Raw genomic sequence first — 22,278 nt, 5'->3', positions numbered from 1 at the left:
TAGATTCCAATGACAAGCAAAATGATTAGGATCATGATGGCTTTATTAATTTCACACAATGTTATAAATTTATCTATTTTATTCAGAATATGGCATAAAAGATGTTTGCTATCCCAGAGACAACATGTGGTACCCATTATGGTTATTCACAAATATTCTACATCCATGGTACGTTTGTAGTATGCTGCACATTTGAAGTTGGGGACAGACATGCAATTTGCTTTGGCCAATGGAATACGATATCTGAGATGCCGAAATAAGAAAATATTGTGTTCTTTTTTTAAAAGAAGTATTTGAGAGAGAGAGACACATACACAGACACAGAGAGAGAGAGAGAGAGAGAGAGAGAGAGAGAGAGAGAGAGAGAGAGCGCACAAGCGGCAGAGGAGCAGAGAGAGAAGGACAGGATCCCAAGCAGACTCTGTGCCACCAGAGCAGAACCCAAGGGAGAGCTTGATCCCACAAAAAGCGAGATCACAACCTGAGCCAAACCAAGAGTTGGATGTTCAAACGACTCAGCCACCCAGGCGCCCCCAAGAAAATCTCTTCAGATTCATAGTTTTTGTTGTTTGTTTGTTTGTTTGTTTTGTTTTTTGCCTTGCCAGGGAAACTGATACTATGTCAAGTAGTGGAATTTCCATCATCCTGGATCCCTAAAAGAGAAGCGGTCCCAAGCAGCCTGCTGCTGACTTTCAACAATTAAACCTGTGTTTTTAGAAGCCACTAATAAACAGGGGGAGTATTATGAAAGCTCATACTGACTAATGTACCATCTACATAGAATCTTTGCTGGAGACTAATACGCTGAGGGTTAAATGTAAGGAAAACTTTAAGAATCTATAATATTCTGGGGCGCCTGGGTGGCGCAGTCGGTTAAGCGTCTGACTTCAGCCAGGTCACGATCTCGCGGTCCGTGAGTTCAAGCCCCGCGTCAGGCTCTGGGCTGATGGCTCGGAGCCTGGAGCCTGTTTCCGATTCTGTGTCTCCCTCTCTCTCTGCCCCTCCCCCGTTCATGCTCTGTCTCTCTCTGTCCCAAAAATAAATAAACGTTGAAAAAAAATTAAAAAAAAATCTATAATATTCCAAACATAAATATAATAATAATAATAATAATAATAATAATAATATATAGTTATTATACTCAAGCACAATACTAAACCCTCTCTGTATAGTAACTCATTTTATCTACATAAATTATTACGTCCTTTTTTTGTCATTGAGGAAATCTGGACACAAGGATATTAAGGAGTTTGACCAGGGCACATACCTAGTAAATGTAAATCAAGCACCAATAAAAATATAAAACACCATAAAATTAAAGGAAACAAATGTTACAATTAAGTAAATGCCAACTCTATACCATGCACTCCATTAGATATCCTATATATTATCTGATTTATTCTTCCCAACACATTTCTAAAGTAGGGGTAGTAATCACCTTCTGTAATGAGGAAACTACGGCACAGAAAGTCAACTAACTTGCCCATACCATACATCTGATAAAGGGCAGATCAAAGATTAAAACTCAGGATCACCTGTAAAGGCCATGCAGTTTGCAAATAGTATGCTAAGTTTCGAACAAATGCTTATTTTCACATTATCTGTAGTAGAAAGACAGGTTGTAGAATAAATTTAATAATATCAATAAAAATGAAAGAAATGCTTTTCTAATCATCTGTACCTAAAATCAGTTCAACTGCATTTACTGGAATGCACAGTGAAATATTTAGGCACTAACATTTATTCACTCATTAAGGGCAACAAATAAGACAATATAACATCAAAAATTCACGGTAACAACGTCGAGTTACTTTGATATTTCCTTTTGTCTCCAATTACAACACCTTGTACTTGCTCAAACACACACATATCCAACTCTCCAAAAAACATTTAGAACATATTTGGTTAATTGTTACTAATAGTAGTATCCTTTCTATAACTGGGAAGTGGAAGAGTTTTAGGGTTTTGTAGAATAATTTATTTGTTTTGAAAAGATTTTATTTAAAAATTGTTATATAATTCATGTAAGTTATTAAAAAAAAAGCATATTCTTTTTTAAAGTCTTTATTTCTGGTTGCAAATCTCACTGTTATATTTATGCATTAGCAAATTCTAACACTTTTAAGAGGCCAGTGATTAAATTTGGTGCCATTTAAAAGCTTAATTAATTAGATGCCATTAACAATTAAATCTCATTTATAAATTTAACATAGTCACTTTCACTTTAAAGTACTTCAGTGGTCTGATAAAACTTGCCAAGTACTTAATACTTGTAGCCCTATGAAATTAAAGTTATGGACAACCAATTATAATAAATGTTCAACAGTATATTTCAATTTAGTAAGATCTTTAAAGTTACAAATCTAGATTATTTTCTAACAACTTTAAATTGATATCACAAGACTTCCCATAAGAAGCATGCTAAAGAGTCTTAAATGTTACAAGTAAAATAAACTATCAAATGAACATTTGGTTTTATATTAAAAGATATGTTAACAATATGGGTTTTGTTCTAAATATTTTTAAACAGAATTATAAATCTTCCTGGGGTCAATGGATCTTAAGTCTCTACAAGGAAAATTTCTTCAGGCCTAATGGAGGTTACTTAGTAAACAACATTTTTGATAAGGATTGTCTATGACTGGAGTGAATTCCTTTACCTTAGTGAGGCATACATACTAAGCTGACATTGAAGTCTATTACAGGGAGTTCATAACTCAAAAAAGAAATCATATGTGGAGATTTTGAAGCACATAGGCCAGTTCCCTGGTCTGATCATGGACATTTACAAACTACCCATGATTTTGTAGTATTTTAATTTACTAAAGCTCCCTTGGCAATTAAAATATTTAAATAAAGATATCTGAACTTAATATGATCCTCATGTTTTCCATATCATTTATGGCTGATAGGGTAACACAACTTTTATAGGTACTAAGTGACATCTAACTGGATTCTGAAAAACTCCACAACTATGTGGGTCTTTGCAACTTTTGTGGTTATATTTGCAGGCAAATTGTCTAAATCTAGCAATCCAGTACTTAGACACAATGACAAGAGTCCTAGTGGCTACCACCTAAGATGTAGAAAGTTGGGAAGACTATCCCATGCAATGTAACAAGGAAAGCCAGATCATTCATAAAAGCATACATGTTCTTGCAATTATCAAAGATTGTCACAGGGCAACCAAGGAGGCTGAAATCTAAGAAAGAGGAGGTGTTTGCAAGGAGTAACAGAATGCAGAGGTGGAACAGCTGAGCATGGGAGACAGGTGTAGATGCCACAGAAAACGGCAAGGAGAACTTAGGTAAAATTGCTGATGCAGCGTTAAAGGTTAGCACGGAAATAAAGAATACCTGGAAGCTGCACACACAAGGGTAATTTACACCAATTTACAGGTTCCTGTTATTCACAGAACACACCTAGTGCTGCTGAGCAAAAGTGGGTGTAGACAATCAAACACAAAAGAGACCTTCGCTTTGTGATGCCAGCTTCAGAGAAGGGAGCAAACACCACTGTGGAAACAGCTCACAGCCAAACCATTTTTGTATCCCCTACAAAATACAGGACTCCATCTACCCAGGAAAGGGTAGAAAATCATGTGTTCCACAGAGCAAAGATTGACAGTGACCGGAGGGAGGTGGGGGAAGGCATGCAGACAATCTTCCTTCACTCAGAACACTACAAGTCTCCAAAGGTTGAGCGAGTGACAAAATTGCTGAAAATATCAAGAAAAACTAAACTCACAAAGGACTGAAGAACTGCAAAAAATATCAAATGGTCTAACATACATGTAATCAGAATCTAAGAGGAAGATTAAAGAGAAAATGGAGAACAAATGCCTGAAGAGACATTTCAGAATCTTCAGAAACTAAGGAAGACATAAAAACCCATCCCTAAATGTTCAAAGAAGCATGGCAGGGTGGTCTCTCTCTCTCTCTCTCTCTCTCTCTCTCTCTGTTTCTCTGTCTCTGTCTCTCTCACATTCACACACACACACACACACACACACACACACACACACACACATCTGAGCACATTGTATTTCAACTACTGAAAAGCAAAATTAAAAAAAAAATCTTGAATGCCAGGACACCTGGGTGGCTCAGTCAGTTTAGCATCTGACTTCGGCTCAGGTGGTGATCTCACAGTTTGTGAGTTCGAGCCCTGCGTCGGGCTCTGTGCTGACAGCTCAGAGCCTGGAGCCTGCTTCAGATTCTGTGTCTCCCTCTCTCTGCCCTTTCCTGCTCATGCTGTCTCTCTGTGTCTCTCAAAAATGAAATATACGTTAAAACAAATTTAAAAAAATATCTTGAATAACACCCAAAAAAGACAAAAAACAAAAAAAATAAACCAACAATACATACGGAGAAACAACAAAAAATAATTATAGCTAATTCTTTGTTAGAAACTATGGGAACCAGAAGTCAAGTGCTGGAAGATAAAATTCTGCCAATTCAGAATTGGATTTATCTTATGGCAGATAAAGTATATCAAGCAGGTACTTGGATCTCCATAAAGAAATGGCTATTTCAATAAATGGTTAAATAAGGGAAATATGGCATGTTTTTTACTTATTTTAATTCTCTAAAAAAATAATTGTCCTATCTAAAGCAAAAACAGTAGTCATATACCAATGCACTGTTGATTAATGGCACATGGGAAGGTAAAGTGAATGGAGACAATATCAGAAAGACGTAAGAGCTGATACTAAGTAGTTACAAGGGTTTTAAACTGCATGTGAGGCAGTACAATACCATTTAATGTCAAACTCTGATTAAAGACGTAGGGTGTAAATCATACCAAAAACCATGAATGGATTTTGGGGGGTGATGGACTTCTCCTCCATCTTAACTGTGGTTATGGTTATGTAATTTTGCACTTGTAAAGTTAATGTAACTATGCATACTGAAGACAGTATAGTTCACTTATATACATAATAATATCTCAATAAATCCTTAAAAAGAAAGTGAAATTGGGAGAGACATTTCTGATTCTTACTCTCACAAAGGTGTTGTGGGGTTCAAAATCCTTGGAGGCCATAGAACTACTTTGATAAGATTCACATACCTTACCTATGAAAGATTTCAGAGATTGGAACATTCTAGAATTTGGAGTCCAATATCCCGAGTTCCTTGTCAGATAAATTCTAAATGCAGAGGTAGTTAATGGCAGAAACTGGAGGATATGGGAAACCTCAGAAGACTTATATTTATATAATATTAGTAAGTTTTTGGTCTTGCAAAGGCACACTGGTAATAAAAAATGTGCTAGTAGGTTATGAAAAGGTCCTTTGGACAAGAGAGATCCTTTTAGTTTCTCTGTACTGTTTCTCCAACTCCGTTTTAGACGCTGCCACAGCCTGTTCTTAAAAAAAGCATTAGAGGGGCGCCTGGGTGGCGCAGTCGGTTAAGCGTCCGACTTCAGCCAGGTCACGATCTCGCGCTCCGTGAGTTCGAGCCCCGCGTCGGGCTCTGGGCTGGTGGCTCAGAGCCTGGAGCCTGTTTCGGATTCTGTGTCTCCCTCTCTCTCTGCCCCTCCCCCGTTCATGCTCTGTCTCTCTCTGTCCCAAAAATAAATAAAAAAAGTTGAAAAAAAAAAATTTTAAAAAAAGCATTAGAACGCGGAAAGTCTGAAAGGAGGGAGACGTGGAGGAGAAACAGAAGCTAATGCAAAGGGATGGTTCTTAATTGTACTTTGACTCCTCTTACAAGCCACGGGTTTTATTGAAGAGCTGCCGTGGGAACTCTGGTGTTTAATTTCCTGACATTTCTGAGAATCAAATCTAACAGGTACGGTTCGATTAACATAGTTTAGTAAGGATGTTGCATTTTTGGTCTCTTCTGACATGTACGAGAGACCAAGCTAATACTAAAATCTAAACAGGTCTTTTGTTAAAACAAATATTCTAAGCCAATCTTCCTGTCAAGGGAACAAATCCCAGTAGAGATCACTATTTAGACTTCTTTCTGCTTCCTTTCGGTTGGATGTGGGGCCTCCCCTGGGCTAGGTAGGGCCTGAGCCAGTCGGAGGGGCGGGAGGTCTGTTTTTTTCATTATTATATCCCCAGTGCCTAACAGTATCTGGCACAAAATACACATCGAATATACTTTTGTAACTGAGTAAATGAGTAAATAGATGGCTGAATAAGAGTTACTCTGAATTGGCATATGGGAGAAATATTTAGAGGTGGCTGCCAAGGATTATGGTCATGTTTCACCACCTCCCTCACGGCTGAGTGGAAGCCTTTGGTGTTCGGAAAACATCTGCATGACCCAGAGGCAGTGGTTCTAAATGGTATGCCAGGACTAAGTCCATATTCAGCCCCTTTTGAATGAATGTCTGCGGCTCCTAACATTCATATGGCCATTACTACAAATTGTTTTGAATAACACACTTATCCCTGAGTGGAAAAGTCTACATATCTCTTGGCTCTTTCTCTCAAAAGGGCAGAGAGAGAAAGAGATCTTGGCTTTAGAATCAGGCAGACCCAAATTCCAATCCCAGTGTCACTACTTACTAGCCACAAGACTGTGAGGAAGTTATTTACTCTTTCTGTTCCTTAACTTTGCTCATCTATAAAACAGAGCTGATAACACCTACAAGGTGACAAAAATGATGAGAGATCAGACGTTTAGACTACTTAGAATAGAAATCTAATTTATATCTGAACATGCCATACGCATTTTAATCTTTCAAGCAGTTAGTTCAGGATTTCTGTGCCAAACCTTCTTGAGCATAAAGAGTAAATCTATCTGTCTCCCTTAACACTTTGCACCCTGCAGATGAGAATAGTCATAATCTGGTGGTTCTACTCAGGTACAGAAAAATATATAATGACTCTGACCCGAGAAAACAATGACAGAGAACACGAGAACATTCTTTGCTCCCTTTGTAGGCAATCAGCTAGTCATTGGAAGCCTAGGGTCTGATTATCCTTCTTACAAAATGTAATTACCATATAATTATCAAATTTTTTAAAGTCTTTACAATGAAAATGGTCTCAAGGGTTAAATACCTCAATGAATCTTGACATGTTCCTCTGGCAGAGTTTTCCTTTTCTTGTTTAAAAACATTTATCCAAGAATAAATGTCCTTTAATAATGTGTTTGTCATGTCTATTCTTTCCATACAACATATATATGGCTATGTTTTAATTTTTTTTCAAAAACAGCTATGCATAAGGAATGCTTATTTAAACTAACTTTTTACTTCTTTGAGATAAAAAACAACTTCTCTAATACACAAATTTGGAATCTATAATTTTAGAGACTTCCTGTACTTATTACACTTTTTTTTGTAATATATGGTGGAGACAGAAAGTAGTATGAAAGAAGACAGACCATCCCTTCCACACTTTCCTATTGGTCTGGCACAATGGGGTGTATTCCAGTATGCCCTAAGTTGACAGTCCTATCTGGTTTAAAGTCACTTCATTTCAACACAGATCACCTTCATACAGAGGAGGATGTAGAAAAGTTGTCCAACAGAACTTTCTGTGATGAAAGTTCCTATATCTGTATTCTCTAATATGGTAGCCACTAGCTACATGTGACTACTGATCACCTGAAATATGCCTTGTGTGACTGAGAAACTGAATTATTATTTTTAATTTAAATTAATTTAAATTAAAATAATCATAGGGGCACCTGGATGGCTCAGACCATTGAATGTCAGACTCCGGATTTTAGCTCAGGTCCTGATCTTACAGTTTGTGACTTTGGAGTTCCGTATCAGGCTCCAGGCTGGCAGTGTGGAACCTGCTTGGGATACCCTCTTTCCCCTTCTTTCTCTGCCCCTACCTCACTTGTGCTTGTGTTCTCTCTAAAAAATAAATACACTTACAAAAATAAATTTTTTAATTAAAAGAGTCACATGTAGCTAGTGGCTTCATATTAGGCAACACAGTACTACATTAACCTTTATTTCAATATTTATTTCAATCTTATATGAAATCACAGGGGATCCCAAGAAATGTCTTCCTTGGAGCCTTTTTATTTACTCAAGTTATAGAAAACTGGAAAAGGGATAACAATATCTCTTTTTTAAGTTTTTTTTTTTTTTTAAGTTTATTTATTTAGAGAAAGAGATGGGGTGGGGAGAGAGAATCCCAAGCAAACTTCACATCAGTGTGGAGTCCTATGTAGGAATAGAACTCATGAACTGTGAGATCATGACCTGAGCCGAAATCAAGAGCTGGACATTTAACTGAGTCACCCAGGCACCCTGATATAACTTCTTTTATATGCACTGATGAAGCAAACGCATTGTTAATAAAAATACATATAGAAGGAACATTTATTCCTTATGTATCTTGTGTCAAATACTGTATAAGAATCTATGGAAACAAATGTAAAATATAAGACATGAACCCTACCCTAAGAAGTATATAGACTGGTGAAGAAAGAGACAAACACTATCATGCAGGTAATCAGTGTTGCAGAAAACCACACGTTCACTGCTATCAGAATAAAGAAATGGAAAAATTAGTTCTGCCTAAAATTGATGTAAGTGGTACAAAGTAAGGAATATTCAGGATAGCATAAGATGCCTGGTGATACCATCTTCTAAAGCACATTATTACTGCTTTTCGCAATGAATTTTCACCATTTGATAACTACATAGGCACTTTGTGAATGAAGAAAGTCCTATTTTAGTTAAAATTTTTTATTCCAGGTTTATGTATAAATGTTAATTGTTCCCACCAGTAAGAGAATATCTTATTCTTATTAAATACATACTGAACATTTTACACAAGTTAATTTGAAAAAATAAGCATTTAAATATAATTAATTTTTATGAAACTGAAGAAACCTATAACCATTAAAGTACATACCCACATATCCACACACACACATCCACATGCATATACACATATACCACATATACACATATACCCACATATCCACACACACACATATATGTATATGGATATTTTACAGCTTTGCTGAGGTATACTTCAGGTGCCATAGAACTCACCCACTGTCAGGGGGCACTGCATTGTTCTTGTTTAGTACATTTACAGCGTTGTGAAACCGTTATTGCAACTGTTCCACGAGCCCAAATATTTCCCTTGAACCAGTTTGCAGTCTGCCCCCACCCCCAGCTCCTCACTGATCTGACTTCTATACATTTGTCTTTTGGGGGGGTATTTTATATAAATGGAACTTTAGGACTCTCTTAAGAATCCTACCTTCCTGTCTTAATGGAAATGCCACCTTAGTTGATTGGGAACATTTGAAATCCCAAACAATCCTTCTGAGGCCATGGGAGAGATGCAGCGAGTTATGCAAAGAGTCCTGAGTCTGGGGCAGGGTTGCTGCACCTAGCTTTTCGTGCTGGGGGAAGGCAGTAAACTCAACTTTATAGCTTTGCTTCTCTATGTGCAAGTGTGTGACTATTGCTGTAGACAGCTGCTTTCTGTATGTGCCGCCCCATAATCTCAGACAAACGCCTGCGTATTTGAGATGCTGTCTTTCTTCTCTGTTGGTAACCTTAGCAATCCCATCATGCTGGGTCAGTAAGTAGGAACCGGGAGAAAAAAAAAAATAGGAAACAATAGTTTCCTGGAGGTTGTGCAGTTTCCTCAGAATGTACTTACTTTATGCTAGAGAGTGCTTCCTTTGATAGAGTCTTTTAAAAAGCATTGATTACTCACACTCCCATACATGCACGCACAGACATAAAAAGTCAAGTGCCACTTATGTTAGAATAGGGACTTAAAGTTCACTTGGGATTAATTTTTCTTCTTTTTTCTTCTCTTCCCTGCTAAATAAAAGCATGTGAGATATGTCAAACCCGTGTGTCCTACTGTGAGTTTCTTTGCATTATTTTTAAAAATCTTTTTGGGAAACGAGGAGAAAATCATGATTAGTGATTTGTGATTTAGTTCCATTCTGATTAAGAGGATTTAAGCTGCAATTTCTGCTATTATGAATTAAATGTCACAGTTCATTAGAGTAGAGCCAATTCAGTCCATTCCAAGTCTATATCCATGTTTCCGATATTAAATCCTTTCCTCAGGATGCATTAACTTGGCATCAAGATGCTCCAAGTGTATCTTTTTTCAATTAAACAAGAAAATATCAGAGCATAACTTTTTCATTTGTATTAATGTGCAAGAGACAGGTGTGAGGTAGAGAAGCAAAATGATCTCTTGGTCTAATTCTAATGATTTCAGAAATAACTTGAAACAGAAGATGTTAGGAATAAGCAAGCATAAGCCAGTTTCTGCTTGTATTTATGAGTACAGGACATGTAAACTAACATTCTGCACCCCTAAACACTTGCTAATTTTATGGGGCTCTCATATATCTCCAAATAAAAATGTAAATACAAGCCCTAGAAAATGATTTTTAAATATTTGATAATGTGGTAAGGTGATTATTTATACTTGCATACTTTCTCAGGTACTTTTTAAAACTGAATGTATCGGAAGAAAAGCTTCAACATTTTAACCTGGTTGGCTCATGCAAGATGCTTAATCTATGTTAGTTTTAGAAATCAGAAACTATTAAGGATATAATAAACTTCACACCTATAATTCAAAGCCATTTCTTAATATTAGTTAAAGTAATTCTTCACATATTATAATTTATTATGTTAAACAACAGAAATAGATAACATATTACTAACTTTAGATTTGCCTTTCAGACAAATAGGAATTTATATAACTACATGGGAACATAAAATATTGAATGACCTGGAATAAAAAATAAATATGTAATCATCTGATTTTAGAACATAATTAGTGTGTGTATGTACATACACATAAATATATACATATATGTTACATAGGAAATATATTAAAGATATTACATAGGAAATAGAGATATTACATAGGAAAAATTGACAATCTACTGATGCCTATAACTCAGTTCTCCCATTTCAAGAAAGTCCTTCTATATATACTTTCTTCATATCATCTCATTTTCTCTCCTAAACTCTTTCAATCAGACTTTTATCTCAAATGCTTTTATCTCTCACTAAAGCCCTATATCCTGGTAATCCCAATAGGCAATTCTCAATCCCTATTTTATTGCTATTGTATTTCTCACCACTGATCACTCCCTTGTTACCTGAACACTTGTTTCACTTGGTTTCTGGACCAACACTCTCTTGTTTTTCTTCTGTTAGTGGTCATTTGTTCTGTACATCTATTTTTCTTTTTCATGTTTACTTACTTTTGAGAGAGAGAGAGAGAGACAAAGTACCAGCGGGGGAGAGGGAAGCAGAGAGAGAAGGAGACAGAGAATCCGAAGCAGGCTCCAGGCTCTGAGATGTCAGCACAGAGCCCAATGCAGGGCTTGAACTCATGAAGTTCAAACTCAGTTCATGACCTGAGCCAAAGTCAGATGGCTAACCAACTAAACCACCCAGGCACCCCAGTACATCTATTTCTGATGTACGCATTTTGGTATGCCCAGGGGCTCCATTCTCAAACATGTTTCTGCCATATTTTATGTCATTTACAGATAATCTATCAGGTACCACTGGCTCAAATGTCATCTACATTAATATTGCATATTGTTTCGGGGTGAATTTTAACCCTCCCCTAATTCATATTTTGAAGTGAATCACATCAGATAAAATCTATATTTATGTGATAGGGCTGCCATTACAAAGTATCACATACAGCAGCATAAACAACAGAAATATAATGTCTCAAAGTTCTGGAGATCAGAATGTGACTTTATTTGGAAATAATTTTCTATAGCCTTACAAATGAGTTGCTAATTTTATGGAGGCACACTGTTTTAAAATGTGCCGGTTAAACTTTGTACAGTCATTGTAGTTCTAATTGATTAGTTACAATGAGTTCCTAGTGGCATAGTCAGGCCCCTGATCCAATGACTGGTGTCTTTTCAAGAGGGGGGAATTCGAACACAGACAAGAACACAAGGAGAAAATCATGTGAAGCGAAAGCAGAGATCCAGGTGATGCTTTTAGAAGTCAAGGAATGCCAAAGATTGCCAGCAAACCACCAAAAGCTAGGGGAAATGCATGAATCAGCTTCTTCCTTATAAGCCTTGAAAGAAACCATCCCTGTCCATGATGACTTGATTATGGACTTCTGGTCTCCAAAACTGTGAGACAAATTACTTCTGTTTCAGCAACTCAGTTTGTGATACTCTAGTTAAAGCTGCCCTAGCAAACAAATACAGATTTGATCTAAGACGATGTGTTGAAATTTCTTATCTTTAGCTCCAATAATCTCCTGAAATTCATATGCAATTAATTGTCTACTTGGCATTCTCACTGGCATCTTAAAGTGATCTCCTGATTCCTCCTTCTACACACCAATCTTGCTCCTCCCCAGTTATTCACATCTGAGCAAATGATACTCAACTGTTGGGGTAAAAAACCATGAAGTCATACTTTCCCTCAGCATTTACATCCAAAGACATCAAGAAGCCTCGCTGGCTGTAACTCCAAAACACATCTTCACTTCAACTGCATCCTGCACTTGCACTACCCATGATCCAACACCAGCCTAGTCTGCATGCCATTGCGTTCGCCTTGATTACCAAAAAACAAACACGCGAAACATTTTTTTTTAAATTTTATTTGTTTAATGTTTATTTATTTTGAGAGAGAGAGAGAGAGAAAGCACACAATTGGGGGTGGGGAAGAGAGAAGGGGGGACAGAATCTGAAGCGGGCTCTGCTCTGACAGCAGAGAGCCCAACGCGGGGCTCGAACTCACCAACTGCGAGATCATGACCTGAGCTGAAGTTGGCAGTGAACCCACTGAGCTACCCAGGCATCTCCACTTTTTAAAAATATTATACTTGTTTCCACTGTATAGCCCCTATGATTAATTTTCCATGCAATGACTGGTGTTATCTTTTAAAAATTTAGATGAGGCTTCCCCCCCCCCCTTCTCTTCACAAAACCTACTGATGGTTTCCCATTAAATTCTGTAGCATAGCTTATAACACCCTTGAGCAGTGGTTCTCAACGGGGGGCAATTTTGACCCTACTACATCCGTCCTAGGGGTATTTCAAAATACCTGGAGACATCTGTGGTTGTTACAACACAAGGAGCGGGTGCTACTGGCATTGAGTGAGTAGAGATGAGGGAGGCTGGTAAGCATCTACGATGCACAGGACACCCAAAATTTAAACAGTGCTGGAGTTGGCGAAATGTGAGCTACACAACCTGACCGCTTTCTGACTCACAGCCTACCATGTGTCCCTTGCTCATCTCCTCTAGCCACATTTTCATTCACTGTCTCCTCAACAAGCCAAACACATTCCTGCCACGGGGCTTCTGCACTTGCTGTTTCTTCTGCCACAACACTCACCCTAGATGCCGTGGAGTTCACTCCTCACTTCATTCACTTTTCTGTTACAACTACCTCTCCACAAAGACCTTCTGTGGTGGCCCCACCTAAATTAGCACCTCCCTGATAGTTTATCATTTATCCTGCTTTACTTTCATGCCTGTCATTACCTGATACTTTCTTTTGGTTTCAGTATTTAACTATCTCAACCAACACGACACCCTCAAATAGAATGTAAGCTCCCTGATTTATAGCAGGAATTTTCTGTTTGCTTACCATTCTACCCTCAGCACCTATATAGATATCGAGATATATATAAAACCTTTGTGAAATGAATGAATGAATTTGTTTGTTGGATAACCTTCCATGGCCAGAAGTCAACAAGGAACTCATACCTGGAGTCTGAGAATCTTTTTGTCAATAGGTACATCCCAGAAGAACTAGAACTTTGTGCATCATTGACAAGATCCCCACCCTTCCCTACCCTCAAAATGCAGAGTCTCAGAGAATTATAAACCAGACAGACCATTTGGACTGATCTCATAAAAGTCATCCAGAAGGTGAGGTCTCTCAGAATAGCCCTTATCAAAACCATGTTCGAACCCTCTGCTCCACTCCACCACAGCTGCTAACACCCTTCCAGGGCACCTTCCAGATCTTGTGCTGCAGATTAGCAGATACCTTCTTCTCTGAACGTCTCTTCTCTTTCTCCAGGACTACACTTCCCTATGATACTTCCTTGCAGTGACTATGTTCTCTTCCCAACACCTTCATACATCAGACCTCGAGGGAACTGGATGCCCTACTTCTCCATCCCAAAAGAGCCAGCCTTTAATTTTATGCCACTGAATTATATTACACATTGTGTTACCATGTTACCGTGGTCTTCCAAGGCCTTGGAAAGTCCCCCCTCCTTTAATGCATGTAGCTGCTGATGTTGTGTCACTCTCTCTGAAATTCCTCCTTTCATAATTCTTGGTACTTTCAATCTTGACGTGGATTATCCTTCCAGTAACTTAGTCTTTCCAACCCTAAACCTACTTTCTTTCAGTTATCTTACTCTCTCCCGCAGTCAGGACTCTCATTGTCAGAGTCCTAGCTAGACTCTGTAATTGTGAAAATATGCAATTTTTTTCCTAGCCTCCATTTCAAGCATTCTACTCTCTCCAACCATCCATTTTTGCTCCTACTCCAACTTAATCCTTCCAGTGACCAGCAAATAAACTCACAGTTATTCTTGACTTGTTTTACGATATCCTACAGTTCTAGTCTGGATCCAAACTATAATGAACTGTTAATGTCTTTACAGTTCTTATAAACATCTTTAAAAATAAAATCATTTAGGGGCGCCTGGGTGGCTCAGTCGGTTAAGCGTCCGACTTCAACTCAGGTCACGATCTCGCGGTCCGTGAGTTTGAGCCCCACATCAGGCTCTGGGCTGATGGCTCAGACCCTGGAGCCTGCTTCCGATTCTGTGTCTCCCTCTCTCTCTGCCCCTCCCCCATTCATGCTCTGTCTCTGTCTCAAAAATAAATAAACGTTAAAATTTTTTTTTAAAATGAAATAAAATAAAATCATTTAATTTGCACTGAGATAATCCAATTTTTAATGTGAGAGGAAAATACTGTGCAATTTTTAAACAAGAAAATAGTGGATATATACTTTGGATAGCGTGCATATAAACAAAGACCTGGGAATAAGAATGCATAGGGAGGATATGTAGAGTAGATTTGTGAGTCAAAAATGAAATAGCTCTTGCTGAATAAACAGGGTATGTTCTTGTTAATGCCAGAAGCTAAGAAGAGAAATATATGTTCAGAAACTGGGTAACTTTGAATATAACACAAAGTGATAGAGTTCATTTCTGAAGCAGAGGATCATTTATGAAGTTGACTTTCATTGTGTAACAAGGCCTGATCAAGGTGTTATCAGAGTGTGTTCATTTTATTTTAGTGCCCTGGAAAACATTTCTTCATGGTTAATTTAATAGAATCCTGCTGACAGTCACAATCCTACATGACAAAGTTTTTCATTAACTAATGGATATAAATGGCAAGAAGATATAAATAATATTCTGAGAGTTTTGCTGGGGGACAACTGGTTATTTGCAAAGAAAAAAAATCACATTATCGATCTCTCCTAGTCAATAGAGTAAAACAAATGGTGACCTTTTCTTCATTTAATAGCTCAAAATTATTGGTTGTATACTAAAAGAAACTGACTGGGAAACTGACTCTATATTAATCTTATTTATAGTATCTATTTTAAAGCTTCAAAGCAATCATTAAAGGGTCAAAACATATTTGAAAATCACTGGTAATTTTAAAACCAGATGAGATGCTTGGAATTCCTTTCTTTATGTATCTATAACTTAATACTGGTAATTAATCTACATCTTTAGTCTTGCTTGTCTTAATGGGTCTTATCAGAATGATAGGGTATTACAATGTAAGAATCTAATTAATATAATGACTTTACCTTCTATGTCTATGTAATCATTTTCTCAAATTATTTTTAAATGCACAGCTCAACAAATTATCACTAAACAAATACACTTGAAACCAACATTCGTGTCAAGATATGGAATCCCCAAAGCCCCTTTCACCCCCTTCCCAATTACTTAATGTTCCCTGCCACTTAAAGATAACCACAGTAATCACTTCTCAAATTTTCTTTATAGTCCTATCACAGAAACTTACACGCTGAAACATGATACTCTAGTTTTGCCTGTTAAAAACTTCACAGAAATTGAATTATATAGAATGTAATCTTTAATATGGCTTGATATCATGTTTCTGAAAGTTATTCTTGAGGCTGGGAAGTGTTTAACTGCTCCGTAGAATTCTATTGTAGGATTATAACATGATTGATCGATTGATTTTTTTTTTTTATTTTTCACTGATAACACACATGGATATTTGTACGAATCAATATTGGCTAGGTCATGCCAAGGAAATAGAATTCTCAAGTCTCAGTGGCTAAGTCAACAGAGGATTGTTTCTCATTCATGCTTCATGCCCACTGCAGACTGGTGAGTCGTCACCTGAGATGTCATCATTCTTTCAAGATCTAGTCTGACAGAGCAGCTACTATCTGGAGGGTTCTCCGATGCAGCACTGGTGAGGAGTGGGGGAAAAAAATTGGCAAAGACACATTTGCTCTTAAAGTTTCTACACAGACATGATGCATGCCAGTTCTAATCACATTTCATCAACCAAAAAATGTAACATGGCCTGGCATGACTTCAAAGGGCAAAAAAGTAAACTCTTCCTGAAAAGAAGTGAACTGGATAGTGAAGAAGAATAATAAAGTCTCCCAGAGACCGTCTTTGATTTCTTCAAATTCATGTTCAACCTCACATAATTAGAACTCATTTGTGGTCACACTAATTGAAACAATACAAAAATTCTAAACAGTTCCTTCATTAAACTGAAAGTCCATCTGATTTCTGAATAATATAAATTAATCCCTATGTCAGGTCAAGATGTCAGGTTCTTGATGCAGAGAACCCCAAAAATAAAGAATAAAAGTGTCTATCCAACAGCAGGAGAAACACACATTCTTTTCAAGTGCACACTGAATATTCTCCAGGATAGATCATATGATAGGTCACAAAATAAGTCTTAGCAAATTTAAGAAGACTTAAATCATACATAGTATCTTGTCCAATCACAATGACATGAAACTATAATAATGTATCTTGTCGAATCATGATGATATGAAACTATAAATTAATAATGGAAGGAAAACTAGAAGATTCAAAAACATGTACAAATATATTCTTCAAAGACCAGAGTGTAAATAAATATAAAGGAAAATTGAAAAAAGGTATCTTGAAAAAAAATACAGAAACACAATTTACCAAAAATTATGATTAAGCAAAAGGAGTACTAAAAGGGAAATAGATAGGCTACATTAACAAACGAGAAAGATACCAGATAAACACCTAACCATTCATCTCAAGAAACAAGAACAAGAAGAACTAAGTCCAAAGTTAATAGAAGGGAGAAAATAACAAAGATCAGAGAAGAAAAAGATAAAACAGAGACCTATAAAACAATAGAAAAAAATCAATAAAACCAAGCACTGTTTTTTAAAGATAAATAAAACTGACAAAACTTTAGCTAGACTAAGAAAAAAAGATTCAAATTAATTAAACAAATGAAAGAGGTGACATTATACATGATACCAAAGAAATACAAAGTGTAGTAAGATAGTACTATGAACAATTATATGCCAACAGATTTGAAAAACACTAGAACAAATGGATATACTTCCAGCAACATAACCTACCAACACTGAAACATGACACAGAAAATCTGAACAGACCAGTAACAAGAAAGGAGACTGACTCGGTAATTTAAAATTCTCCCTACAAAGAAAAGCCCAGGAACTAATGGTTTTCCTGGTGAATTCTACAAAACATTTAAAGAAGTATTACTGCTAATCCTATTCAAACTGGACTTTTATCTTATGTCACAGACAAAACAAAAATTGAAAAGAGGGAACATGCCCAAACTTATTTTGTGAGGCCAGCATTACCCTGATAAAAAGCCAGATAAGGGGACTACTGGAGAAGAAAACTATAGACCCACATTCCTGATGAATACAGATGCAAAAATTTGCAACAAAATCTTAGCAAACTGATTTCAACAGCACCTTAAATGGTTCACATACCATATCAAGCGAGGTCCATTCCTGGGATGCAAGTATGGTTTAATATACACATATCAATAAATATGATATATTAATACAATGGAGGATAAAACCATATGATTTCTGATCTCAACAGGTGCACAAAAAGCATTTAATAAAATACAACATCCTTTCATGATAAAAATTCTCAGCAAATTGGATAGAGAAGGAACATATAGTAATAAAGGCCATATATGATAAATTCACAGCTAACATCATACTCAAGAGTAAAAGGTTGAAAGCTTTCCTCTAAGATCAAGAATAAGATGGTCACTCTCATTAATCCTATCCAACATAGAAGTCTTAGCCAGAGCAATTAAGCAAGAAGAAAAAAAAATACATAAAAGCCCTTCAAATCATAATGGAAGACATAAAGTTGTCTTTGTTTACAAATGATAAAAATACTCTAAAGACTTTACCAAAAAACTCTAAGAACTAATAAGCCAATTCAGTAAAGTTTCAGAATACAAAAATCAACACATAAAGATCAGGTGTGTTTCTATATACTAACAACAAAACATCCGTAAAGGAAATAAAAGAATCCTATTCACAATAGCATTCAAGCAATGAAATACTTAAGAATAAATTTAATTAGTAAATGATAACTAGAAACTATGACTTTCATAAAAAAAAATTGAAGACGACCCAAATACATGGAAAGCCACCCATGTTGCGGATTGGAAAAATATTATTAAAATGTTTATACAAGCCAAAGTCATTTATGGAATCAATGTCAATTATGGAATCAATCTTTATCAAAATTCTAACGACATATTTCAATGAAATAGAAAATAAATCCTAAAATTTGTATGGAACCACAAAAGACCTTAGGATAACCAAAGCAATCCTACAAAGGACAAAGATGGAGGCATCACACTTTCTGATTTCACACTATACTACAAAGCTATAATAATCAACACAGAATGGTGCTGCCATAAATATAGACATGGACCAAGGGGAAAAATCAAGAGCCCAGAAATAAACCCACACGTGTGTATTCATAAAGGATTTGACAATAGAGCCAATACACTCAATGTGGGCAAATGACAGTATCTCCAATAAACCACTGGGAAATCATCCAGTGTTGGGAAACCTGGATTCCCAAATGCAAAAGAATGAAAAATAGACTCTTAAACCGTGCACAAAAGTTAACTCAAAATGAATTAAAGACTTGAAAATAAGACCCCAAAGTATAAAATTTCTAAAAGAACACATAAGAGGTAATCTCCTTGACTCCAGTCTTAGAAATGATATTTTGCGATTTGACACCTAAAGGAAAGACAACAAAAGTAAAAATAAGTGGGAGTACAGAAAGCTAAAACTATTCTATACACACACACACGAAGAAAAAATTCAACAAGATGAAAGGCAACCTATGGAATGGGAGAAATTATCTATAAGCAATTTATCTGAAAAGTGGTTAATATCCTAAATATATAAAAACCTCCTACAACTCAAGACAAAGAAAACCCAAAGAATCTTAATAAAAAACAGGCAGAGGATCTGAATAGACATTTTTCCAAAGAAGACATATAAATGGCCAACAGGTACACGAAAAGGTGTTCAACATCACTAATTATCACAGAAAGGCAAATCAAAACCAAGAAATATTATTGCATACACACTGATGAATTGTTTGATGAATGGTTATCACCAAAAAGAACAGAGATAACAAATGTTGATAAGCATGTGCAGAAAAGGGAACTCTTGTCTACTAGTAATGGGAATGTAAATTGGTATGGCCATCATGGAAAACACTGTGGTGGTTCCTCACAAATAATAGTTAAAAAAAAATAAGTAAACAGAACTATCATATGATCCAGAAATCATACTTCTGGGTATATATTCGAAGGAAATGAAATTAGGATCTCAGTGAGGTATCTGTACTTCCATTTCCATTACAACATTATTCACACTAGCCAAGAATTGGAAGCAACTAAGTGTTGGTAGATTAAGTGAAATACATCACACGGAGAAAGACAAATACTCTAAGACATCACTTACATGTGGAATCTAAACAAGTCAAACATAGAGTCAAACAGAGAGTAGAGTTGTTGTTCCCAGGAGCTTGGGGGTGGGGGTTCGGGGGAAATGGGTAGATGTTGCTCAAAGGGTACAAACTTCCAGTCATAAAATGAAAAAGTTCTGAGGATCTATAATATAGTGTGGTGACGATAATTAATACTGTATTATATATGTGAAAATTACTAAGATAGTAAACTCCAAATGTTCTCACCACACGCAAACAAAAGGTATTTACATAAGGTGATGAAAGTATTAACTAATCCGTAATCATTTCAATACTATACAATGTATCTGATTATCATGTTGTACACCTTAAACTTACACAATGTTTTATGCCAATCGTATCTCAAAGTTGGCAAAAATGCGTTTCCAGTAGACACACCAAAAACATAAGTTTTGTGGAACATAAAGACAACAGATACATATTGATGGAACATGAATAAGAGATTGTCCATTTGTATAAGAATGGTAAACTAGCTACCATTGATCCAAATGATTATTAAATCCCTCTAGGGAGGCATTAAAAATAGCCCTTAGCTTCCAGTTATGGAATGACTAAGTCAAGGGATGAAAGGTACAACATAGGGAGTATAGTGAATGATATCGCAATAGCATTATAGGGTGACAGATGGTAGTTATGCTTGTGAGCACAGCCTAATGTATAGAGCTGTCGAATCACTATATTGTACACCTGAAGCTAATGAAACATTGTGCGTTGACTATACTTTAATTAAAAAAAAAGTTAATGGAAAATATGTATAGCCGTTATGGAAAACATTATGGGATTCTTCAAAAAACAAATGAAGAACAGAACTACCATTAGATCCAGCGATCACTTGTATACATACATCCAAAGGAAACACAATCATTATCTTGAAGAGAAAGCAAAACAAAAAGTAGCTGTTCATTTTAGAATGGGGAATACTCTTTAGGGGCGCCTGGGTGGCTCAGTCAGTTCAGCATCCGGCTTGGGCTCAGGTCACGATCTCACGGTTTGTGAGTCTGAGCCCTGCATCAGGCTCTGTGCTGACCGCTCAGAGCCTGGAGCCTGTTTCAGATTCTGTCTCCCTCTCTCTCTGCTCCTCCCCTGCTTGTGCTCTGTCTCTGTCTTTCTCGCTCTCATTCTCTCTCTCTCTCAAACATAAACATTAAAAAAAAATTAGAATGACTAATATTCTTAAATAGATTATTTCTCTCCTCTCTCTCTCTCTCTCTCTCTCTCTCTCTCTCTCTCTCTCCACCTCCCTCTCTCAAAAATTGAAAGAGAGCAAGCAGGGGAAAGGCAGAGAGAGATGGAAACACAGAATCTGAAGTAGGCTCCAGGCTCTGAGCTGTCAGCATACAACCCAACACAGGGCTCAAACTCAAAGTCACCCAGGTGCCCCAAATAGATGCTGATTTTGATCCCTGGTTTTAGATCTCTACTTTATCACCCTCAGATCCTCTCTCTGAGGTCCCTATCTATCTATCTATCTATCTATCTATCTATCTATCTATCTTTTAATACAGTCCTTTTTTTTTTTTTTAATTTGGTGTTTGGCTTCTTCTGAATAGAACTTTGTAGATTATGCTTTAGTGGTTTGATCAGTCACTTTCTTGTGTATCTTCCTGCACATTAGAGTTTGAAGGATCTAAAAAGTTGTTTCAAATCTCAAATAGTTACTTCTCTTTAGGCTCAGAATTCCATTAGCAATATGATTATCTCAAAAACTCAATTTTCTATATTTGATTTGTGTCAACCCCACAATGTAATAGCTAGATACACACTGTTTTGGGAGACATACTTCTAAAATATGTCATATTTCTGTGTTCTCATCCTGATGTCTATTGACATTCAGTCTCTCAATACTCTATGTAAGACAGTCAACTGGACAGCCAAAGGGGAGCCACATCTTAATCTCTGCTTTCTAAGATATTTTGTGAATTTGAAATAAGTATTTTTAGTGTTTCACTGTTTTATTAATTTAATCAATCATTACGGCCCTTGTTTTGCTTGGACCCTTGCCAACAGAATACATTTTAATAGAGGTTAAGTTAAAAACACCTTTGGATTTCTGGCATAAAATCAACTTGGTCAGATACTCCTGTAACAGTTAATAATAGTAGCTTAAAACTACAGTCATTTATTTAGGCTACACATTTGCTGAGTTGTTCTCATCTAGGATGAGTCTGGCTTATTTGAGCTAGGCTCTCATGTATCTACAGGTAGTATTCAATTTAGGTAGGGGCTGTAAGTTCCTGCATGGCCTCCCATATCTGGCAGTTAGGCACCT

Source organism: Puma concolor, chromosome B4, assembly GCF_028749965.1.
Source record: "Puma concolor isolate L17-30 chromosome B4, mPumCon1.1.hap2, whole genome shotgun sequence".
In the NCBI taxonomy this organism is placed as follows: domain Eukaryota; kingdom Metazoa; phylum Chordata; class Mammalia; order Carnivora; family Felidae; genus Puma; species Puma concolor.
This window is presented reverse-complemented; position numbering follows the sequence as displayed.